The sequence below is a fragment of the Scyliorhinus torazame genome, chromosome 1 (assembly GCF_047496885.1).
Source record: "Scyliorhinus torazame isolate Kashiwa2021f chromosome 1, sScyTor2.1, whole genome shotgun sequence".
Taxonomy (NCBI): Eukaryota; Metazoa; Chordata; class Chondrichthyes; order Carcharhiniformes; family Scyliorhinidae; genus Scyliorhinus; species Scyliorhinus torazame.
This window is the reverse complement of record NC_092707.1, coordinates 52,020,661-52,039,654: the sequence shown is the minus strand read 5'-3', so window position 1 is coordinate 52,039,654 and position 18,994 is coordinate 52,020,661. Positions and strand designations below refer to the sequence as shown.

The 18,994-nt window shown below is 47.5% G+C and overlaps 1 protein-coding gene across 2 annotated transcripts in view; it reads left to right on the top strand.

Moving 5' to 3' along the window:
* Positions 1-18,994, top strand: part of rasal1a (RAS protein activator like 1a (GAP1 like)) — a 386,120-nt gene that overhangs the window by 56,281 nt on the left and 310,845 nt on the right. The gene's annotated exons all lie outside the window — the stretch shown is intronic.

The following is an 18,994-nucleotide window of genomic DNA, read 5'->3' as shown; positions in this document are numbered from 1 at the left end:
TCAGCGGCCGCTGACGCTCCCGCGCATGCGCCGCCCGGGGATGTCATTTCCGCGCCAGCTGGCGGGGCAACAAAGGCCGTTTCCGCCAGCTGGCAGGGCGGAAATTCCTCCGGCGTCGGCCTAGCCCCTCAATGTTGGGGCTCGGCCCCCAAAGATGCGGAGCATTCCGCACCTTTGGGGCAGCGCGATGCCCGTCTGATTGGCGCCGTTTTGGGCGGCAGTCGGCGGACATCGTGCCGTTTTGGGAGAATTTCGCCCCATGTGTGTGGTGTCCTTTATATATGGATTGGTGTCACCTCCTTGAGTATCGTGAATGTCCATTGGTCGTATCCTATCTAACTGATCTATTGGTTGAGTGTGTGTGTGGGTGCTCCCTCTAGTGTCTAGCTAGCCTACATGTATTTACATTGATGCACATCACCACATCCTCCCCTTTTTTATATGTTGCATATTTTCTGCACACTTTGAGAAAATTGAACAAAGAACAGGTAGATAAGGTAAGGTATAAACAAGTCATGGGAACAGTGATTAAACAATAAGTCCAAATCATTCGTGTGAGTCCATAAACCATCAATCATCATGGTCAAATGTCTCTCTTGGTTACGAACGCCATCAACGTCCCTGTGCCACAGGAACCAAGAAGGTTAAATCACTTCGCTGTCTGATTTGGAGTCCCTTTCTTTTTTCGATGTTTGTGATGGTGCTGTCGGATGGCAACTTGTAGCTGATAAGGTGTTGACGTTGAAGAGGTACCATCAACAGTATCATTCGAGGTCACGGATGTGCCACATGTTGAAGTTGGATGAGACTGTACATAGTGGTTCTGGCCACATGCTGTGCCAGAAGGGTGATCCTGCTGAGAACCGTTGAAGCTTGTCGAATTGGAAACAGAATTGCTGCTCGCATAAATACCTGGTGATGGTGTGAAACTAGAACCTTGCATCTCATAGGAATATGCCGTCTGGCCAGGCTGGGGTGCAGCAAATCCTGGGCTGTAACTAAGGAATCCAGTCTGTAGTGCAGATTGCGCTTGCGGTAGTCCTCCTTCGGTCTTGATTCCATTAGTGGGCAATCTGTAGTGTTGGCCTGTTTGAGAATATGCTGCATAGACTGCTGGCTGCTGCATGCCTGAATACTGGGTTTGTCCAGCATGAGCTGTCATTGGCTGCACTGCTGGTGTGGAAAAAATGTGTGGATATAGCTGTGGTGAATATTGGTGTATTCCTGTTGGACTGTAGCCACTGCTTGTTATTACTGACCCAGTGTAATTGTTAAGTGATCCATCTCCTGTCATTGTGGCATCTGCTGTCACCCTCAGCGTGCCATCACTGAGGTTGCGGAACTCCCTGCTGGAGTAAAGTCCGGCTTACGTGAATCAGAGTCGGCGTTTGGTTGCTCCCCATCTGGAGTCTGGTCTGTTTTCACTGAGTCAGTGTTAGTTTGTTGATGCTCCCCGTCCGGAGTCTTAGCAGGTTCACTGGAGTCAGCTGAGATTTCTTGAAGCTGCACGCCTGGAGTCGGAACATGCAGGAATGCATTGACTTGTGGAGAGGTTCGAGCGAATGAGGGTGGAAATATTGTGGTGTCACCGGAGTCACCAGTGGTCTCACAGTGATCGTTGAGTGCCTCTGTACACACTAGCTGAGGTCTGTCACTTTGCACATCTTGCATGGGAAGTGGGATGCTGTCGTCACTCGTCTCACATACCGTGGGTAGATCCTCAGTAGCTGCTTGTTGTTCACTTGGGTTGGGTAAATTGTCGGAGTCTTCATCTGATGGCGCAACCAATGTGGGTGGACTGTCATTGTCTTGCTGTTGTCCTTCATTTGGGCTTGGACTGTCATCGTCGATTTGTTCTTCACTGTAGCATGATAGACCATCATCGTCGTCCTGCTGTGCACTGGAACGTGGTCGACTGTCATAGTCTTCTTGCTGTTTACTTGAGCATGGCAGACTTGCATCATCTGCTGCTAGTTGGTCAGAGGAGGTTGCTAGACCCACATGGTCTTGTTCCTGCAAGGACTGCGCGTCGGAGTCTTGCGTTGCTTCTATCGTGGAGGCTGTCCACGAGCTCACTGCGGAGGCTTGTGACACTGGAGCCACGTCTTGTGTGTGCAAGGACTGCGCTCTGGAGTCTTGCATTTCTTCTATCGTGGAGTCTGTCCACGAGCTCGCTGTGGAGGCTTGTGACACTGGAGTCACTTCTTGTTCGTGCAAAGACTGCGGAGTGGAGACTAGCGTGTCTTCTTTCGTAGAGTCGGGAACCCTGAGCGGTGCGTGGACCAGGCTATGTGTAGCAGCAGGCCGCTCTCTGTGGGCTTGTACCACTCTCTGTCTCTTGGTTTCAGGCTGCAGCATAATCCTGCACTCACAAGTTGGGATGTCATATCTGCTGGGCTGAAGATCCTCAAATCCGAAGAATGAATCCACGTCTGCGTCAGAGTCAGTACGGGGGTCGCCAATGGGCAACACGTCTAGTTGCGGTTCGGATTTGGTACTGGGGTAGCCTCCCAAGGTGAAAGGTTCGTCTGAGTCGAAGTCTTCTAGGACCATGTCATTACTATTTGCGTCGGAGCTGCATTGGGCTCGCGAGGTCCAGAGAAAATGTAAAGGTCGGTATCGAAGTATTCAAGGTCGGAATCATCGGTTTGGGCGTAGGTAACTGCTTGTTGCAGGGTTCTTTGGAGGTTAATTTCATTCCCTGGTTCAATTTGAGGCATTGTGCTGTCATTCCAGGTGAAGGAAGGTTGTTTTACGGCTTTAAAATATTTTTTCTTTGATTTGGGACATTTCCCCTTTAAATGGGCGTGGTCCGGGGCCTCTGACGTCATGACGCATGTGATGTAGCACGTAGGAAGCGATTGCACATGCGCAGATCGCTGTTCCTTTACCGATGGCCGTTTTCGTGATTGCGCATGCGCAAACGGACCAACCCGTTCTGTGCGCTTGTCGCGTAACTGCGCAAGTGCAGTCCCTGTAGAAAGATGGCCGCCGACCAAAATCGTTCTCTGCTCTGGGATCTTGGCCTCGAGGTGAGTACTGCCGCTTCTCTTACCTTTTCTTGCTGGTTGGAGTGTGTTTTCCTCACAGTATTTGCCGAATTTGTCCAGGACTGCCTGGAAGTCGCTCCTGTTTTGCCCCTTGGAGAACTTGAATTTTAAAAAAGGTTTCTTCTGCTCTGGAACCAGCAATGATGAGGAGAAGCTCTGTTTTTTCAGGATCGGCCACTTCTTCTAGTTCGGCTGCCACCAGGAAGATTTCAAACTTTTGCCGGAATGCCCGCCAGTTTTCACGGAGGTCGCCGTGGCACTGGAGCTGCTGCGGAACCCGGATCTCGAACATCTTGCCTGGGTATCGTTGCTGGTTGTCACTGTACGCTGAGGTATGGCTATGTGGATTGAAACAGTTCAGTCCTGGTACCATGATCTGTTATGTTGTAGGTGTAACATAAACGGCTTCTTTGTGGTGCACTTGACAAAGGAAGGTTCAGACGTGGAAATAACTTCAATACATTTATTAAACTATTTACACTTCTATTACTCGGGTTCGACACTACTGCTAATCCCCTACTATAGCTACTCAGATTGACTAACCAGTTGCTGCAATCCACGTGGTGGGTGTAATATTGAATCAACCCTGTGTCTGTACTCACTGACTGTCTCCACTGGAAAGAGGCAGACCAAGTGTGTGGTGTCTTTTATACATGGGTTGGTGTAATGCCCCCCTGTGGTCGTGTCACCTCCTTGTGTATTGTGAATGTCCATTGGTCATATCCTATCTAACTGATCTATTGGTTGAGTGTGTGTGTGTGATGTCACTGGTGCTGCCTCTAGTGTCTAGCTAGCCTACATGTATTTACATTGATGCAGATCACCACAGTAACTGGCTCGGAAGGGATCAATGGAAATTTTGAGTCTTTTTACTGGAGGTCATACCAGTCGGGACCTCCTTTAGGGGATGAGGTGAGACGATGCTTTTTGGATAGATGAGAGATTCCGAGGGTGGATCAGGCAAGGGCGCAGGGGTGTGGGGCACCAATAGGTCTACAGGAGGTGGTGGAATGAGTGGGGTCGATGCAGTACGGGATAGCCCTGGGCCCAGACGGATTCCCAGCTGAATTCGACAAGTGATTTGGCTGGCTGCTAGGTCCCTTGCTGGCGCGGATGTACAGTGCAGCACTGGGGAAGGGGGTGCTCCCTCCGTCGCTGTCACAAGCATCTCACTTATCCTGAAAAAGGACAAGGATCCGGAACAATGTGGATTCTACCGTCTAATCTCACTTCTGAATGTGAGAGTGAAACTCCTGACAAACATCTTGGCCACACGAATTGAGGGGTGTGTGCTGGGTGTGATCGGGGAAGACCAGACTGGGTTCGGTAACGGTAGGCCACTAGCAACAAATATAAGGAGGCTATTAGATTTAACTATGATGTGTGCAGGAGGGAGGGGGTGGAAGGTGTGGTGTCGATGGATGCAGAGAAGGTGTTCGACCAAGTGGAATAAGCTTACTTGTTTGATATACTGGAACGGTTTGGGTTCAGTCAGGGGTTTGTAGACTAGGTCAAATTATTGTACAAGATCCCGAAGGCAAGCATTATGACTAATGGGGTTAACTCCAAAAGCTTCAACTTGTAGCATGGGATGAGACAGGGGTGCCCGCTCTGTCCTTTGTTCTTTGCCCTTGCGATTGAGATATTGGCGATGGTTCTTCAGTCCTCTTGGGAATGGAGTGGTATTGAGCGGGGGGGAAGTGGAACACTGGGTCTTCCTATATGCAGATGACTTCCTGCTGTATTTCAAACCCCACAAAGTGCCTTGGTAAGATACTTGAGATTCTAAAAAAGTTTGGCACCTTCTCTGGTTATAAGCTCAACATGATAAAAAGCGAGATGTTCCCGATTAGCACCGGAGGGCAGGAGTGAGATTCCATTTTGCTTGGTAAGATCGAGATTCCGATAACTGGGGATACATGTCGCATGGGATTGGCCCAGCTCCGGAAGCTAAATTTGGCAAGAGTTATGGAGGGGATGAAAATGGACTTCAAGAGATGGGATGTGTTGTCACTGTCCCTGGTGGGGCGGGTTCACACAATGAAAATGATGGTTCTGCAAAGTTTCTTGTTTATATTCCAGAGTCTCCCAATCTTCCTGCCCAAATTGTTCTTCAAAAACGTTAAGAGGCTGATCCTGAGCTTTGTATGGATGGGGAGGATTCCGTGAACCAAGAGAGCTTTTGTGGAGAGGGATAGATGGTGGCCCAGAGCTCCCAAACTTACAAAATTATTATTGGACTGCAAACATTGTCATGGTGTAGAAGTGGGTGGCAGACAGAGGGTCGATGTAGGGCAGGGTAGAGGAAGCCTCCTGTAAGGGGTCCACTTTGAGGGCACTGGTTTTGGCACCTCTGTCATTCTCGCCAAATAGATACTGATCAACTCTGGTGACAGTTTCTACACTGAGGGTGTGGAATCAGTGCCGGCAGCATTTTGGTATGGAGAGCATGAATATGAATAGTCTGATTTGCGGTAACCATAGATTTGTCCCAGCAAGACTAGACGCTAGGTTTAGGGAGTGGGACTAGCTGGGGATTAGATGTTTTGAGGACCTGTTTGAGGAAAGGAAATTTGCCGACTTGGCTGAGCTGATGGAGGTTTACCAAGTACACGACGGTAATGGGGCCTGGATTCTCCTAGCCTCCACGCCAAAATTGCGCTGGGTGCGGGGGCGGAGAATGAGGCGTCAGACCCGTGGTCGGGTCGGATGCCGGGATGCGAACCTCCGCCGACCGGAGAATCGGCAGTAGTCGCACGCGCGCGGTCGATGCGGTGCCAGTCGGGAGCCGGTGAAAGAGGCCCCCGCGGCGATTCTCCGCGGTCGACCGGCTGAGTTCCCGCCAGCGTGGTTCACGTATGGTTCCACCCGGCGGGAGCTCGGCATCACGGCTGCGGTGGCCGTCCTGGTGGGGGGCGGGGGGGTTCGGTCACCGGGGGGAAGCCTCCACGACGGCCAGGCTCGCGATTGGGGACACCGATCGGCGGGTGCGCGCGATCTCGGGGAGCCTATCTTCTTCCGCGCTGGCCCACTGTGTGGCTCTGCCGTGTTGTGCGGTGCCAGCGCAGAAGCGGCCGCCGTGCGCATGCGCGGACCCATGACTGGCAGTGCAGGGCCGCGTAAGGCAGCCGGAGCTGCGTGGAACACTCCGGTGTTTACGCCGGCGTCAACACATAGCCGCCGTTTGGAAGAATGCCGGCCCAGAAACCTGTTAATCAGGGCTTTTCTGAGAAAGGAGGTGGATCCGTTCCCAATGTTGTCGGACCCGGAACCACAGGATAGGCTCTTATTGGAATGGCAAGACCTCTGATATATATCCAGAACTGTCCAAGAATCAGGAAGCACCGAACTCCCAATAAGCTTTACAAATATGCCATGATCTTTACATTATACGAAAATACTTTGCATTATACGAAAAAAGGGCGACACAGTAGCACAGTGTTCAGCACTGTTGCTTTACAGCTCCAGGGTCCCAGGTTCAATTCCCGGCTTGGGTCACTATCTGTGCGGAGTCAGCACGTTCTCCCCGTGTCTGCGTGGGTTCCCTCCGGGTGCTCCGGTTTCCTCCCACAAGTCCCGAACGACGTGCTGTTAGGTAATTTGGACATTCTGAATTCTCCCTCAGTGTACCCGAACAGGGGCCGGAATGTGGCGAAGAGGGAATTTTCACAGTAACTTCATTGCAGTGTTAATGTAAGCCTACTCGTGACACTAATAACGATTATTATTATTCATAAAGACTTTTCTTTCTGGCTGTCAATTTAAAATAGAATCAAATAAAGTAAACTCAATTTTAAAATAAAGAAACAAACACCCATTTCAGATAAAACAAATGAGTAATGAATGATGCACTCTGCCCATCCTAGCAGATTTATAAGTTGCAGTCTCATTAATATGGCAATCTTGACTTGCTCGTTTGAGAAGGAGACAGTCTGTTCCTGATGCCTAATTGTGGGCTGTGAAAGGTTTGAACGGAGGCTGTATTATCAGTCAGCATTCAGCAGCATGCAATATTCAGAAGGTTGGATGTCTAAAATGTTTAATGATAAAAGAATATGTAACTGAATTAAATTGAACCCAAGTTAAACAATACAGTACTTAGAGATCAGACACCAGCTGCATTGAGGTTGAGTCTTTAGATATTTCTCTGGAGTGTAAGACTTTTATGATCTTTATCTTTCCAACTGATCGCCCTGAAGTGAAAGTGCAACAAAGGAGTTTGGCATTTACATGAAGGTATTAGCTTAATCTAATGTGTAATAACTGGTGAAGAAGAAAGATTTACAAAATGAACTGTCCTGGTGGACCTATTGTTTCAACCTGTTTCTTCCGAACACAACTATTTTTTCCCCCCTTGTCCAACCTTTTCCCATCCACATCCTCGACTCTCCCAACACCATTCCCCACTTTGTTAGTTTCCACTTTCTTGGCCTTAACCGTCTCCTTTCTGCCACTGATGTCTAATACCTCCACATTTCATTCCCCTACCTGGATGGCCCCAGCATTCTCCATTTCTTTCCTGAATGGTTCCATCCAATACTGCCCTCCTGTGGCTGGCTGATCTTGCTTTCACATTGAACAGCTTCTTTTTGACTCCATTTCAAATAAGTGGTGATGCTACTACAATCCATATGGGTCCCAGATATGTCTGGCCTTTCGTGAAAAATGTGGAACGTCTTTTGTTCTATTCCTACCTCTCTCATCTCTTTTTCTATTACATCGATGACTCTGTACTAGTGATATTCCTGCACTGGAAAATATCACAAATTTTACTTCCATTTTCCAGCTGTCCCACGTCCTCAAATGACCCAACTGGAAAGGTGGGAGGGGGCAGCCAGGCAGGGTATCTTGTTCGGACCTTGGTTAGGCAATGCTATGCACCTCTATCACTAGCCCCTTTCCTGATTGGAGCCCCTCACCAAGAAGCATGGTCGTCTTCATAGAATCATAGAATTTACAGTGCCAAAGGAGGCCTTTCGGCCCATCGCGTCTGCACCAGCCCTTGGAAAGAGCCCTAAGCCCACACTTCCACCCTATCCCCGTAACCCAGTGACCCCACCCAACCTTTTTGGACACTAAGTGCAATTTAGCGTGGGAGGAAACCGGAGCACCCGGAGGAGCCCACGCAGACGTGGGGAGAAAGTGCAAACTCCACACAGACCCAAGCCGGGAATCGAATCGGGGACCCTGGAGCTGTGAAGCAACTGTGATAACCAATATGCTACCATGCCTGCTCTTGAGTGCTGCCTCCCCATCCTGGCCTGCCCCAACCAATCCCCACCTCTCGTCCACTCCTTCACTTATGCCCCCACTGTGAGACTCCCAGGCTTACCTGTGACTTGGGATCCCAGCACTTAGAATTTGGGGACCAAGTGTAGCCCCCGAAGTGGCCACTGCTCCCAATGGTACTGCTGGGACTATAGAGCTGCTGACCGATGTCTCTCTGAGGTTTATTCCATGAACTCAACTTAACCCTTTTAAATAAACATTGGATCTCTTAACACCCCCTTACTTCAAAGATAACCCCGAAAATATTACAACACTAAATAATCCTTCAGTTATTCCTTTCAACATCCAAGAGAGACTTAGCACCTTTAAACAGAAACACATCAGGTTAAAGGCATCACTTTTATGAGTTTAAATCACCCACATGATCCAGAGTTAGTCTTTCATGGCAGTGATCACGGAAGATCCAGCTCACTGCAAACACAGACACACGCCCAAGCTCTTTTCAAACTGAAACTTCAAAATGGCTGAACTGAGCTCAGCTCCACCCACTCTCTGACATCACTGTTTTCTTAAAGGTACATTGCTTAAACATCCATTTCTTAAAGGCAATCTCACGTGACATTGGGAACGGTGGCAGGGAGGTCGTCCATCTGTGAATGGCGTGGCGACAGGTGAAATAGGATGTTACCAAGTTTTTGTTTGTAAATATTTTTATTTGAGTCATTTCCCTTCTTATTTACAAACAAACAACACACCCAGATAATCGGTACTGTAAAGCACAATCGTTTCACCGTATATAAAAACACCACAGTTGCATCACCTAACCTTGCGCTTCGACATCAAAAAAATAAAAAGGATGAAGAGAAAAATAATAAAATAAAAAGGAATAAAAAATAAAGGGTCACACCTCACCTACTGTATATTAGGGAGAGTACTGCATATTCTAAGGAAAGCCTCGTAGAAGTAAATCTGACACCATGGGACCTTATTTATGACAGGGGCCCCATACATTTTGGAATAACTCTGACTGAGATCAAAGTATACAGTTTAGAAATTCCATTCGAATACACTCCATAATAATTTTGTGCCAATTCTGTTCAGATTGATCCAAGAATATAAAACATTTTTACATGTTAGAATATTATACAACATTTCCTCGTGATTACCAACTATACGTTTATCTGGAAACCCCAAAATCAAAAACACAAGGGTCAATCTCCAAGATCAAGCTGCAGATCTTTCAGTGTACCTGATCAATAGTTTTTTAAATTTTGACACAAGACCAGACACCGTATAGTCCCCTATTGCAATTCTACATTTTTGGCACAATGGAGATATGGTGGTGTCCACCATTATGTCCTAAACTTGGTGTAATATGCAAACGATGTAGAATTTTTGGTAGCATCGTCTTCGGTCTATTAAAAATTGTATTTGAATTCTCCTAGATATCCCCAAAATCCCTTCATCAATATTCACCACAAGATGCCTTTCTCAAAACCACAGTACCTCTTGCATGTTTGTATTGGTTCTAGAACATAAAGTGTCAGAAAACTTACTAATTCATCGTTTTGGATCCGTGATCAGTAATACTTTTTCTACAGGAAAGACACTGGGATTAAGATGCCAGTTTTTTTTAACTAAGGATAAAGTCTCTAAGTTGTCAATAAATGAAAGACAAATGCCTGGGGATATCACATTGCTGACACAGCCGATTAAAAGATAAGAAGGAAGCCATTCCTAGACATGTCCACCAATCTTGTGAGTACCCTATCACTCCAGGTGTCAAAACCCTGGTCCATGAGACCCGGAGGGAAGTCAGGGTTTCCCTGTATAGGAGTGAGAACAGAAGTTAAACTAGATTGTCCGTCTAAATCATCTTCCAAGCGCTCAGAGTATTAATAATTATTGGATTCTCCTATTTCTCTGGCACTGTCTTAAAATCCCGAAGAAACAAAGAATATTTGCAAAGAATATTCAGTTTGACAAGCCTCAATATCAAGCCAAATGGAAGTGGGGTTCCTTCTTACCCATTTCCATATACATCGAAGATGAGACACTAGTTGATATAAATTTATATTAGGCACACTGAGGCCTCCTTTTGTACTTGGAAGCTGCAATTAGGCCAGTTATAAACAAGGTCTCTTTTTGTTCCATATAAAGGTTCAGGACCTTAACCAAAAGTAAAATAGATATCATCTGTAGAAGGTAACAAGACCTTGGTTGTAAATTCATCTTAATCAATGCTATCCTGCCCAGCCATGATATGGGTAAAGAGGTCCAACAATGCAGATCACACTTCATGGATGCGAGTAAAGTTTGCCTTCTACAGCTGACCAAATGAGGGGGTAATGAAAATACCCCATTAAATGAAACCAGAAGGGGACCATCCAAGGGGGAAGGGAGCAAGAGGAGGAGACCACCCTCTGAGAATTTCTAAGGTATAGGCCGCAATTCAACGGCCACGCTGTGCCGGAAAAGTAGCTCGCCATGGCGCAGCGTGGCCGTTGAAAGCTGTGGGACTGCGCTCCCAGGATCTACCCACTTGCAATGCTTCACGAGATCCAACGCAAACTTGCGAGACGTTGCAATGTGAATCCCACCCACAATGGGTAAGCCTCACTCCAATGTGCCGATTCCCGAGGAACCTGCGGCGTTGGGATTCAACCCTTTCGCCTCCGAGATCTTGGGCGAGCGCCATTCAGCATTGGTGTCCACAAATGGGGACTTGGAGGCCGCCAGCTGCATACCCTTTGGGCGGGGTGGTGCCATGGAACTGCTGGTTCCACCTGAGTAACTTGGCAGTGCCAGACTGGTACCCTGACAATGCCAGCCTGGCGCCTTGGCAGTGCTACCTTGATGCCACACTGGCACTGTCAGGGTGCCCAGCTGCTACAGCCAGCTGGCATGGGCACTGCCAAAGTGCCAAGCTGGCATTTTTTGCACAAGCGCGATTGGAGCGGGGTTCCCTGGTGTGGGCGGGGACCCACCCATGGTGCCTTCGAGCTGGGGGGAAGGTTGGGATCATTTTGGGGGCCTCGGAGATCGGGCCGACATTTTACAATGGGGAGTTCTGGTGAGCGGAGCTCCCCACTGTAGCAACGTGGCTGTGTGCGACCTCTGCCGTGTGTTCCCTGGTCAGTCCCCTGATTCAATGTGAGTCGCGTTGAATAGCCATGTGTTTCTCGGCACTGCGAGTGCCAGCAAACACGCGGTTAAATGAGCTCACTGGGGGACTTTGTTCCCTTTTGGAAGAATTGCGCTCATAGCCTTAGATTTGGCAAAATATATTTTATAACCTGAGGAGAAATTAAACTGATTTGTAATATCAACAATAGCAGGAACAGAAATATTAAAGCATCATCGGCATAAAACATAATATTATGCTGCTTTCCACTAATAGCTAAACCAAGTACCAAGGGTTTTGTCTAACTGCAACAGCTAAAGGCTCTATCGTTATTGCAATCAACAATGGGATAGACGGAAATCCCGCCTGGTTTCCCGCTGAAGCCAAAAATGATTAGATCTATAACTGAGAGTGTGAACTGCTGCAAGTGGCTTTTTCTAAAATGTGTCCATTTATAAAGTCTCCCCCCCCCCCCCCCCGCCCTCGTCCAAATTTATCTAATGTATAAAATAAATAATTCCACTCCACCCGATTAAATGCTTTCTCTGTGTCCATTCATAGAACATAGAACAATACAGCGCAGTACAGGCCCTTCGGCCCACGATGTTGCACCGAAACAAAAGCCATCTAACCTACACTATGCCATTATCATCCATATGTTTATCCAATAAACTTTTAAGTGCCCCCAATGTTGGCGAGTTCACTACTGTAGCAGGTAGGGCATTCCACGGCCTCACTACTCTTTGCGTAAAGAACCTACCTCTGACCTCTGTCCTATATCTATTACCCCTCAGTTTAAAGTTATGTCCCCTCGTGCCAGCCATATCCATCCGCGGGAGAAGGCTCTCACTGTCCACCCTATCCAACCCCCTGATCATTTTGTATGCCTCTATTAAGTCTCCTCTTAACCTTCTTCTCTCCAACGAAAACAACCTCAAGTCCGTCAGCCTTTCCTCATAAGATTTTCCCTCCATACCAGGCAACATCCTGGTAAATCTCCTCTGCACCCGCTCCAAAGCCTCCACGTCCTTCCTATAATGCGGTGACCAGAACTGTACGCAATACTCCAAATGCGGCCGGACCAGAGTTCTGTACAGCTGCAACATGACCTCCCGACTCCGGAACTCAATCCCTCTACCAATAAAGGCCAACACTCCATAGGCCTTCTTCACAACCCTATCAACCTGGGTGGCAACTTTCAGGGATCTATGTACATGGACACCTAGATCCCTCTGCTCGGCCACACTTTCAAGAACTTTACCATTAGCCAAATATTCCGCATTCCTGTTATTCCTTCCAAAGTGAATCACCTCACACTTCTCTACATTAAACTCCATTTGCCACCTCTCAGCCCAGCTCTGCAGCTTATCTATATCCCTCTATAACCTGCTACATCCTTCCACACTATCAACAACAACAACGACTTTAGTATCATCTGCAAATTTACTCACCCACCCTTCTGTGCCTTCCTCTAGGTCATTGATAAAAATGACAAACAGCAACGGCCCCAGAACAGATCCTTGTGGTACTCCACTTGTGACTGTACTCCATTCTGAACATTTCCCATCAACCACCACCCTCTGTCTTCTTTCAGCTAGCCAATTTCTGATCCACATCTCTAAATCACCCTTAATCCCCAGCCTCCGTATTTTTTGCAATAGCCTACCGTGGGGAACCTTATCAAACGCTTTGCTGAAATCCATATACACCACATCAACTGCTCTACCCTCGTCTACCTGTTCAGTCACCTTCTCAAAGAACTCAATAAGGTTTGTGAGGCATGACCTACCCTTCACAAAGCCATGCTGACTATCCCTGATCATATCATTCCTATCTAGATGATTATAAATCTTGTCCCTTATAATCCCCTCCAAGACTTTACCCACTACAGACGTGAGGCTCACCGGTCTATAGTTGCCGGGGTTGTCTCTGCTCCCCTTTTTGAACAAAGGGACCACATTTGCTGTCCTCCAGTCCTCTGGCACTATTCCTGTAGCCAATGATGACATAAAAATCAAAGCCAAAGGTCCAGCAATCTCTTCCCTGGCCTCCCATAGAATCCTAGGATAAATCCCATCAGGTCCCGGGGACTTATCTATTTTCAGCCTGTCCAGAATTGCCAACACCTCTTCCCTACGTACCTCAATGCCATCTATTCTATTAGCCTGGGGCTCAGCATTCTCCTCCACAACATTATCTTTTTCCTGAGTGAATACTGACGAAAAATATTCATTTAGTATCTTGCCTATCTCTTCAGACTCCACACACAATTTCCCATCCCTGTCCTTGACTGGTCCTACTCTTTCCCTAGTCATTCGCTTATTCCTGACATACCTATAGAAAGCTTTTGGGTTTTCCTTGATCCTTCCTGCCAAATACTTCTCATGTCCCCTCCTTGCTCGTCTTAGCTCTCTCTTTAGATCCTTCCTCGCTACCTTGTAACTATCCATCGCCCCAACCGAAACTTCACACTTCATCTTCACATAGGCCTCCTTCTTCATCTTAACAAGAGATTCCACTTCCCTGGTAAACCACGGTTCCCTCGCTCGACGCCTTCCTCCCTGTCTGACCGGTACATACTTATCAAGAACACGCAGTAGCTGATCCTTGAACAAGCCCCACTTATCCAGTGTGCCCAACACTTGCAGCCTACTTCTCCACCTTATCCCCCCCAAGTCACGTCTAATGGCATCATAATTGCCCTTCCCCCAGCTATAACTCTTGCCCTGCGGTGTATACTTATCCCTTTCCATCATTAACGTAAACGTCACCGAATTGTGGTCACTGTCCCCAAAGTGCTCTCCTACCTCCAAATCCAACACCTGGCCTGGTTCATTACCCAAAACCAAATCCAACGTGGCCTCGCCTCTTGTTGGCCTGTCAACATATTGTTTCAGGAAACCCTCCTGCACACACTGTACAAAAAACGACCCATCTATTGTACTCGAACTATATCTTTTCCAGTCAATATTTGGAAAGTTAAAGTCTCCCATAATAACTACCCTGTTACTTTCGCTCATATCCAGAATCATCTTCGCCATCCTTTCCTCTACATCCCTCGAACTATTAGGAGGCCTATAAAAAACTCCCAACAGGGTGACCTCTCCTTTCCTGTTTCTAACTTCAGCCAATACTACCTCGGAATAAGAGTCCCCATCTAGCATCCTCTCCGCCACCGTAATACTGCTCTTGACTAGCAGCGCCACACCTCCCCCTCTTTTGCCTCCTTCTCTGAGCTTACTAAAACACCTAAACCCCGGAACCTGCAACATCCATTCCTGTCCCTGCTCTATCCATGTCTCCGAAATGGCCACAACATCGAAGTCCCAGGTACCAACCCACGCTGCCAGTTCCCCTACCTTGTTTCGTATACTCCTGGCATTGAAGTAGACACACTTCAAACCACCTACCTGAACGCTGGCCCCCTCCTGCGACGTCAAATCTGTGCTCCTGACCTCTATACTCTCATTCTCCCTTACCCTAAAACTACAATCCAGGTTCCCATGCCCCTGCTGCATTAGTTTAAACCCCCCCAAAGAGCACTAACAAATCTCCCCCCCAGGATATTTGTGCCCCTCAGGTTCAGATGTAGACCATCCTGTCTGTAGAGGTCCCACCTTCCCCAGAAAGAGCTCCAGTTATCCAAAAATCTGAAACCCTCCCGCCTGCACCATCCCTGTAGCCACGTGTTTAAATGCTCTCTCTCCCTATTCCTCATCTCACTATCACGTGGCACGGGCAACAACCCAGAGATAACAACTCTGTTTGTTCTAGTTCTGAGCTTCCATCCTAGCTCCCTGAAAGCCTGCCTGACATCCTTGTCCCCTTTCCTACCTATGTCGTTGGTGCCAATGTGGACCACGACTTGGGGCTGCTCCCCCTCCCCCTAAGGACCCGGAAAACACGATCCGAGACATCACGTACCCTTGCACCTGGGAGGCAACATACCAAACGTGAGTCTCTCACGCTCCCACAAAATCTCCTATCTGTGCCCCTGACTATAGAGTCCCCAATTACTAATGCTCTGCTCCTCTCCCCCCTTCCCTTCTGAGCAACAGGGACAGACTCCGTGCCAGAGGCCCGTACCCCATGGCTTACCCCTGGTAAGTCGTCACCCCCACAAGTATCCAAAGCGGTATACTTGTTTCTCAGGGGAACGACCGCAGGGGATCCCTGCACTGACTGTTTTTTCCCAGTCCCTCTTACAGTTACCCACCTATCTCCAATCTTTGGTGTAACTAATTCCCTGAAGCTGCTATCTATGACCCCTTCTGCCTCCCGAATGATCCGAAGTTCTTCCAACTCCAGCTCCAGTTCCCTAACTCGGTCTTGGAGGAGCTGGAGATGGCAGCACTTCCTGCAGGTAAAATCAGCAGGGACACTAACTGCATCCCTCACCTCAAACATCCTGCAGGAGGAACATTGTACTCCCTTCCCTGCCATTCCTCTAACTTTCTACCAAGATCTGGCTAACAACTAAATTAAATTTTTATCAAAAATAATAATAATATAATAAAAATATGGTACTTACCTCAGACCAATGGGTTTTATTATTAGGTTAGAGGAGGAGGGCGGGTGGGAGACACTACACGTGTAGTGTCTCGGGTTTCCTCTCCACCAGAATTTATTGGTGAGGGTCTTCCCAGACGTCCGCGGGTCGACTTCCTGATCCCGCCTAAAAAACTAATTTAAAGAAATTCAAAGCACCAAGCTGTCTATTGCCTGTTTTTGAGCAACCTGAATGATATTTAATAGCCTTCTAACGTTGTTACATGTATTTTGGCCTTTTATAAACCCAGTCTGATCAACGTGGATAATTAAAAGAAGAAATAACTCCAAACGCAGCGCCGGTATTTTAGAACGGAATTTCAGACCTGCATTTAAAAGTGAGGCTGGTCCATAGGAGATGCAATCTTCCGGACTTTTACCTGCCTTCAAAATTAAATATTTGCTTCTTTAAGAGACTGAAGTAGCTGTTCTACATCAAATGAATGGTTATACATACCAATCATAGAGTCTATTAGCATATCTTTGAATTTCTTAAAAAATTCACTTCCAATATCGGAGGTCCCAGAGCCGTACCATATTATAGACCCTTCAACCCAGATAATAATTTGTCTTTAGAAATGGGAGCATTTAAGGTCGACCTTGGTCTGCTGAAATTGTTGGGTGTTCAAAAAAAGACAAAATTTGCCTCATATATATTAATGCATCTTCAGACTGATTTGTTTTATATAAAATGACATAAAAACTTTTCAATACCTTATTAATATCCTCATTCTTAACCCCCTTGTTGCCCTTTGAATCCAATCCAGAAGAAATAGTCCAATAATCTGCTTTTTTCTTTGTAAGGAGAGCTAAGTACCTACTTGGTTTATTTCCAAATTCTTATAGCTTTTGTTTGGCAAATGTTATACTCCACTCAGCACGTTGAGTCAACAGGGAATCCAAAGCTATTCGGACTGTAGTGATTAATTTCAACAATAAATGGTTAGGGTTTTAAACATAGAGCGTGATTTAATGGCCACGCTGAGACCGAACAGCAGCTCGTTGCGGTGCGGAGTGGTCAATAAAAGCCGGGAGACCCCATTTCTGGAATCTACCCGGCTCGCAATGCCTCGTAATATTTAACGCAATCTCATGAGACATGGCGATGTTTATCCCGCCCATTGTGGGCAGGATCACTTTTTTGCAAATCTGCATATTAGAGCGAGATAGCTCGTTCCTGAGTTTCCAGAGTTGCGGAATCAATCTCCCTTGCCCCGGACACCTAGGGCGAGCGCAGTTCAGTACTGGTCTCCACAGATGGCGACAAGTCGAATGGCACTTGTGGGGGTCTCCTTTGGGAAGCGTGGCACCCTGGCATTACTGATGCCACCTGTGCACCCTGGCAGTGCCACTTGGATGCCAGCCTGGCACTGCCAGCTGGCAGGGCACTGCCAAGGTGCCAGGTTGGCACTGCCAAGCTGGCATTTTTTGCGCAGGTGTGATCGGGCCGGGGCTGCCGTGCGTGGGTGTTGGGGGTGCAGGGGGGGCACCCAGGTGGCACTGCTGTAGTGCCAGGCTGGCAGTGCCACAGTGCCCATCTGGCATCAGCAATGCCAGAGTGCCACCCTGCTGAGATTCCAACCACCTGGGGGCCTCTAATTGCCTGGGAGATCCCCCAAGTGCCATTCCACCTGGACCTACTGTGTGCGGGATCCAGATCGCGACGTCTCGTGAGGTCATTAGATCTCGCGGGGCCTATCGACCGTCAGGCATCCCGGAACAGGCCTTTTGTGTGATCTGCCGGCCACATCCCGGCCCGATTCAATCGACTGCAGCCTGTCCGTACGTCATTCAGTTGAGGCAACTGGATTATTGCCTTCAACAGAGCTATTGCTTTAACTGGGTTATTGAATGTTTTTGTGGAGTTATTGAATGCTACCCTTAGTACGGCTGGATACGGTATCATGCTCCAATGGCCTTCAGTCGTCTTGTGACTTCATCGATACCCTTGCAACTCTGTTGTACCGCCGCTGAAAAATCTTGATAGAAAGAGATCCCCGATCCATCAAAGAGTAAGGTCCTGCAATGTCTAGTTGCCTCCATCATTTTTTGATGATCTTTAGTTGTGGAAACGCGAAGTTATGGGCCGGGGCCGTTAGTTGTCCCTGGGCCTCGGAAAAAGTGAACAATGTGCCCTTTACAGTTTAATGCGTTCGTCTTTCATTTCTATGTTGAGAAAGCGTGACAGTCAGCACTCAAGGAACTTAACTGGTAGCTTACCCTCAGCTCCCTCTAGTAAACCGATAATCCAAACATCTTTCCTCCGGCTTCAGTTCTTTCAATCATCTCAAGGTTCCGGCATTGTGAGCAGCTGTTTTTCAATAGACTGTAAATGGGCCTCTACCGAGAAAATTGCCTTTTCCGCAGTCAGAATTCTCGCCTCAGCTTTGTCAAGCCTTTTCCCAGTATTCTGCAGTTCTGTAATATTTTGTGCTAATAGACCGAGTCACTCATCAATAACCTTGATAATATCAGCAGTCATCAGTCCTAATGCCTTGGAAAGTGCCGGATCAAGAGCTGACTCAGTCGTCAAGTCGTCATGTTGAAAAATAGATACCTTCCCAGTTGCCTCCGGCTGATCTTTCTTGTCAGTGGTTTTCCCAGCATTTCTCGGCATTTTATCAGCAGAATTCAGCCAGAAATCCTCCAGGGACATAATATGGAGTTCTTCCTTCCAATTTAACTGAAAATCAGCTGTGTGAGAATAATAAATGAAAAGATTTATAGCGCCAGAGCTCGAAGGGAACACAGCTACCCCGACATCCGCATCACATGTCCCCCCATTACCAAGATTTTGAGTGAAATAACAAAGGAAAATTATGAGTTGTGAATTTTTGAGAGCTAAAAAACAAATCTTGCTCTACAAGATATACATCTTTCGACCTTGCCATAATGTGTATATAAATGAAATCTGGAGGCCCCCACGTGCCTCGTGCATGTTGTTGCTCTCCAGTACTGACTGCGCCAGAGTTTGTGGTTTGAGTGGGAGGACACACTTAGATGAGCCCAGTAGATGCAAGTGTCATTTTGGCGAGAAGGCTCC